Source organism: Brienomyrus brachyistius, chromosome 1 (genome assembly GCF_023856365.1).
Source record: "Brienomyrus brachyistius isolate T26 chromosome 1, BBRACH_0.4, whole genome shotgun sequence".
Taxonomy (NCBI): Eukaryota; Metazoa; Chordata; class Actinopteri; order Osteoglossiformes; family Mormyridae; genus Brienomyrus; species Brienomyrus brachyistius.
The window spans coordinates 4,139,903-4,146,241 of record NC_064533.1 but is presented as its reverse complement, the minus strand read 5'-3'; the positions used below and the strand labels follow the sequence as shown (position 1 = coordinate 4,146,241).

The following is a 6,339-nucleotide window of genomic DNA, read 5'->3' as shown; positions in this document are numbered from 1 at the left end:
GGGAAAAAAAACCCTGTTAAGTTCTTTTTGTAGGACACAGTGAGTAGTTTTTTATTCCAGGCTGTTGGAGAACCTCTGATTGGCTCTGAGTACAAACCTTTGGACTTGGACAGAGGGCCAATTTTATTTGGACACCATGTCCCTCCAGGGTGTATTGCAGGAATTCATATAAACAGGGCAGAACTGGACCGGTCCTGAATCTGCTGGAATTGTAGATGCCAGGTTTTACCACAGAGTTGTGTGTTTTGGTGCAAATTCTTGAAAACAAAGGAAAAAGCTTCACCATAGCAGCAAGAGAGGTAATTATGGGAGGATGATCTCTGTCCCCTTGTCTCTCTCTCTGTCTCTCTCTCTGTCCCCTTGTCTCTCTCTCTCTGTCTCTCTCTCTGTCCCCTTGTCTCTGTCTCTCTCTCTCTGTCCCCTTGTCTCTGTCTGTCTCTCTATCCACATCTCTCTCTCTCTGTGTCCCCTTGTCTCTGTCTGTCTCTCTATCCACATCTCTCTCTCTGTCCCCTTGTCTCTGTCTGTCTCTCTATCCACATCTCTCTCTCTCTGTCCCCTTGTCTCTGTCTGTCTCTCTATCCACATCTCTCTCTCCCTGTCCCCTTGTCTCTGTCTGTCACTCTGTCTCTATCCACATCTCTCTCTCTCTCTCTGTCCCCTTGTCTCTGTCTGTCTCTCTGTCTCTATCCACATCTCCCTCTCTGTCCCCTTGTCTCTGTCTGTCTCTCTATCCACATCTCTCTCTCTCTCTCTGTCCCCTTGTCTCTGTTTGTCTCTCTCTCTCCCTCTCTTTGTCTCTCTCTGTCTCTCCCTTTCTATCTCTCTTTCTCTGTCTCCATCTCTCTCTCTTTCTCTTCCTATGCCCTCCTGTTCATGGGCTTTGAGAGATGTGGGCTGATTCATAAATCGCTTATTAGCTCGTTTGTCTGGATTATAGCTAGATAGAGATTAAAATTTCCTATCAGCAGAGTCTCTTCCTTGCAGTGGAGCAGACGACACAAAGAAGCAGCTGTCAGGTCACACTGGACATTTTCAAACTATTTGTACTTGTTTTTTCAAATGATAAAACGCAGTGACAGACTTACCTTAACCAAAACGTAAGTGTGCTAAATGATAGGTGTTACATCCGAAGTGTGGAGCAGCATGTGCTCCACCTGGTGGTAAGTCTTGCACACACACCCTGAAGGGGGGTATTTCTAAGGCTGTGCAGCATGTTGGCAGTCCAAGGGTTAATGTGGCTCGACACTTCACTGCAGAGGCTCGTTGCTGTGGAGGGGAGGGGCCAAGCTGGGTCTGTGGGAGGAGACCAGCGAGATCCTTCCCCTGACCTTGGAAGACTGAGTGAGAGAGAGGGGGAGGGATAGAGCCGGAGAGAGAGGGGTGCCAGTGCGCTGTCAGAGCTCAGACGCTGTAGATCTCCGGGTGTTTCTGTGACACCCTCTTTGTTTGGGCACGAGAGAAGGGGGATTATGAGAGCGAGCATTTCACATCTGGCAACTCTGCGCATCTCCTGAAATCCTGCGGGAAGAGAGGAAATGAAAATGTTCTCTTTGCTGTGAGAGAAAACCCAAGTGCGAGCTTGTGAGTAACATTCTGACAGGCTGCTGGCCATGTGTGTGTCTGCGAGTGTGTTTGTGTGTCTGTGTGTGTGTAACAGTATCATGCCTGAACTACAGGACATGCTGCTCTGCACCAGAATCCCAGGTTGTCATGCTGCAGTCTGCCTGTCACGCTGCAGTGTGTGTGTGTCTGTGCGCGTTGCACATGCACGCTGCAGACGATCCCGCCGGTGCTGCCTGGCTCACTCCCCTACTTCTTGCAGCTTAGCTGCTCTGCATTAGCTTGCTGGATGGCAGTAACTGCGAGCACTGGTCGCACTGCCACATCCTTGTTGTTTGGTTATCCTAGCTGTTCTCGTACCCAGAACAGGGCATCTGTGTGTCTCTGAGCTGATGCTGGACATGCATGTTCGCTGGATACAGTATGTGCAGCGTATGACCTGCTGGATACATCTGCTATTTACAGGATACGCATAATGTAAGCGAAAACTGTAAATATATGAATTTTGAACCTGGGCCGAGAAGGGACTAACGATAGAGTGATAGAGTGGGGCGTCATCAGGCGGGCACTCTCAGAGCATGTGGGACATTCCTCTGCGCCTGTCGTCCTTTTGTTGCCATGTCTCTCCCTTCCTGCGTGCCTCTCACATGAGGGCCGTCCGGGGCCCGGCGATGCGGACGTGCACGTCAAATGTGCTGGGAGCTGCTGTTTACACTGTTGGCAGATGGAGGCCCCAGATAGGGCAGGCATCCGCCACGGGGCATTCCTGCTGCCTGTCTCCTGGCGTCCCAAGGCGAGCCATGCGAACTGGGAGGCGAGCGCCGCGACTTTAGTCACGTTTGAATCCAGCAGATCATTTCTGGGGTGTGCCAGGCTCCCTCGGCGACCCCATGCTGCCTCGAGGTCCTGGGTGGGTGGAGGGGAGGGATGGAGGGGATAGTGAAAGCCTGGGTGTACAGATCTGACACACGGAGGCAGACAAACGCAGCGCAGTACCGAAGAAAAGCCACTGATAAATATTTATAGTGGTCATGAGGACGGGGGAAGGCGAGGACCGGGAGCACAAACGGTCTATTCTTCGCAGTCATAAGGAGCCTTATTGCTGTGAGAGTTGGAATAGAATTAGCAATGCTAACAAGCTAAATCAAGACAAAAAATTACATTCTCTACTTAGTCTTGTGTAGGACAAAAAAATAAAAGCGATGTCTACAAATTAGGAGAAGCTAAAAAACATTAATGGAAAAGCATGTAAGATGGAGCGATTATGAAGTCTATATACTGGGAGCTCTTTCAGCTTAGCGCAAATTTGTTGCTGTTGTTGCCTGTCATGGCAGTCAGCGCTTGGCGTACTGGTTCACACCTTGCCAGGTCCTGCTGCGTGTTTCAGGGGGGCGGAGAGCTAGCTCTGAAACCCAGTACACAGATCCTGTCGCAGCAGCGTCTGGGACTGGCTCACTGCTGCGGTTCCTATTCCTAGCGTCCCTACATTTTACTTTTCTGGTGCTCTGGATACACGCAGGAGACACTATTTCATGGTCTGGCAGGAAAAATAGAACAGAGTTCTCTCTGCTGGTTGGCCAGTATGCCAAGCCCCTCCCCTGTGAGTTGCTGGGTTGCAAAAACTTGAACGCCAGTGCTTTGTCAGCCAACAGTCTAATGAAGACTCAAAGATGCATGATGGGGACTCATGGCTGACCCCCACACTCATAATTCTGGGTAATTATGGCGGTATCTTCTGTATCCATCAAATATGATGGACTGAGAGGAATGCTTGGGTGGTAAGGCAGATTTTAGATTGGTACACTGCTTGTTTCGTTGACTTTTGGTAGCTGTGATAGCTGCTCCAGTCTTACTGTACAGGATATAAGCTTTTTCAGTGCTTTACTACTTCCAGTGTCAGCAGATGATCAAAGTTTTATCCTTGTCTTGTGCCATTATTTCCTTCTACTTGTTTCCTTAAAGCCTTTAATTATGCCAGGCGTTTGTGAGGAGACTCCCACTGAGGGCCATAAATCATCCAATAACTGTAGTCCCTTTGTCCAGACAACAGGAAATCACTGAACGCAATAAATCTGGGGTCATTTTCCAACATATTTTCTGCGAATGATTATGAAGTGGCCCGTAGGACCACATCAGTTGCACACCGAGGTTAAATATAGTTGTATGTTTACAAACACATGCTATTTCAGCCGTGCGACATATTCTCATAGATCATAGATGATCGTCAGACAACCTAAGCAGTAACATACAACCAAAAACTGGGGTTATTTATTCCATTCTATGATCAGTGATAGCAAATCCAGTGAAGCGGCACCTGAAAGTCTCAGCTTTCAGCGTAATACGTAGAATCTGCAGTGATGTCCGAGGCCTCGGGCAGCCGGCCCAGCGAGCTCAGGCTCGGCGGGGCCAGGATCCAGCATTAAGGCATCCAGAGGAGAGGCTCCTGTTCCCTCGAGCGCATGCTTGTCTGCTGCCAGAATGTCACTCAGATGGAGCCTCGGGGGGTGTCAGCCTTTCTGATCACCCTCATTCTCGGTCACTCCACGCTAATCCACACTCCTGGCAGCTGTCGCACACGAGGAGGGCTTCCCGGGGTTATGGTAGATGCTGGACTTGTGTCTGGTTCCGTTAGCATACCTGCTTGGCAGTGGGATTATTTTACCACGTTTGTCCAAGATGAAGGCCTTTCTATTCCGAGCAGCTCAGACAGGTGGCTTGAGGGTATCGCATTGAATGACCTAGAAAATTTCAGTTCCGGTACCATACCGTTCCGATTTGTTATGCCAAAATCTAGCATAGGATTTCAGGGCTAAACATCTTTTTTTTTTTTTAATAAACCCATGAAGGAACTTCTTAAATCAAATTCACTTGCTAAATTCAATCCAAAACCATGCCGCATCACTGGGAATGTTTATAAACAATGATGTCAAGTCAAACTGAAGGTAAGTACGGCATTATAACATTGTAAGGATATGGCTCTCATGCATTATAGGTGTCTGCTGGTATTCTGCGTCGATGACATTTGCTGCTGTCAGTCATGGTATCGGCACGCCACTTGTAATGTGGCTCCAGGCTGTCACTGACCTTTCTGTGTGACGGTCTACGCTAATACATATTCCATCACATATTTCAGTTTATCTTTCAAGTTATCGGGCTTCTCCAATGGTACCTTATCTTTTGTGATCGTGGGTAATTTATAAGTCGGTATAACGCTTCTCACAATGACTAATTATGTACCAGAGTCAGGGAAAGACCGAAGACCCCTGAGTCACTGTTAGATCATGTGACACGCTGGCAAAGTGAACCTACCCAACCTCTGAATTTTGGAGGCATGAGGGTGTATGGGGCGGGGGGGGGGGGGACCTGTGTTTTCAAGATGTGTTTTTGGCATTGGAAGGCAGGGAGCCAAAGACTACCAAAGAGCGTCAGTGTCATGTTACTCCCCACACCACAATCCATAGGCCCTCCACCCCTCCCCCGAGGTGGCTGAGTATTCTCTGATGCTCTACTCCCAAAAACAATAGAAGCCACAGATAAAGCAACCAAGTGCATGAGTAAGTCACATGGTCATTCTTCTAGGGGTGACGCTGTGTTTACGGCTCAGCTGATCTCTTGGTGTTCTGTGTGTGGCACTACCCTGAGCCCTGGGTTCGAAGAGGATAAAAATTATTCCGGCAATGCAGTCAGACAGGTGCTGTTGTGGTTTCAACAAGTTTATTGTTTATTTTGCTGAGTATTTGAGCAGGTCAAGGGTGCTTGCTGGGCTTAGAATGGGTTTATCTCTTTTCCGAGAGGAGCAAACTATGGTTACATTGGACTTGTCTCAAGCTGTGAGTGACACTGGTCAATGTCAAGTTCAGTTCAGGGTCAGCTGGAACGTTCATGTGGAGTGGGTGCTATGGTAACAACAATGACAGGCAACTCCCAATCTGTGGCTGCCCCGTAGTCCTTTCCAATATGTGGTAATTATGATCTCTCTGTTCAGCTAGGATGTTGATCTTTCTGGTTGACATCCTTCTTAAAACAAATGCTACACTTACTGACTGTATGTGCTTTCCCCGAGTGAGTCACGCATGTCGATCTTCATTTGACTGGTCGCACTTATACTGAACTGGTTTAGTGTTTGAGTTATGAATGTTCTTAGAAGAAAGATCTGAGGTGGGTCATGTGGATTCTTGGGGACTGTTCTGCACCTCTCTCACCTTTTTTGGCATGCACGCTGTTTTGTTTTTTTACTTTTTGATGACAAATCTTTAGTGGTGACAGCTGACTTAAACCTGGGCCTCCTTGCAGTCAGAGGCATTTCAGATCAGACGGCTGGCATCAGTACCCTGAACGCTGTGCAGTTAAGAGTCACAAGAGTAAACAGTGATGCTGATTGGATGTCTCAGGGTCAGGGAGACCTGGGCTGTCACGGGTAGGCAGACAGCTGAAGCTTTCTGCCCATGAATTTAATTGAGCTGTGGTCATGTTTCAGCCATATACTACATTCGATTCACAGGTTGATTCCCATTGGACTGGAATTATAATATTACCCATTTTTCCAGATAAATATAAAGAAGAGCAATTTGAATAAACATGAAACTAAATGCATTCAAAGCCTCACTGGCATTATGTCATCGCAACGGTTTATGGGAATATCTTAAGAATGACACAGTTCCCCTATCTGCCATTTGAAGACCACATGACTAGTGGCTGGGAAGCCCTGGATTTGTGCTTACACAATGTCCAACTCCAGAGTCATAAACTGTATGAGAATATTGTTATTCTTATGTC

General features: G+C 47.7%; 1 protein-coding gene across 35 annotated transcripts in view; it reads left to right on the top strand.

Annotated features, from left to right (window-relative positions):
- The first annotated feature begins 280 nt into the window (after window positions 1-280).
- LOC125741707 (protein-methionine sulfoxide oxidase mical3a-like) overlaps window positions 281-6,339 on the top strand; it is a 76,806-nt gene continuing 70,747 nt past the window's right edge. For 21 of the 35 annotated variants that reach the window (XM_049012980.1, XM_049013247.1, XM_049013026.1 and 18 more), the window contains exon 1: window positions 1,390-1,584. The gene's annotated coding sequence lies outside the window, so the exon portion shown is untranslated. Of the gene's footprint in view, window positions 300-1,386; window positions 1,585-6,339 lie in introns of those variants that run through there. The other 14 variants (XR_007397865.1, XR_007397868.1, XR_007397869.1 and 11 more) reach the window with 6 other exon arrangements.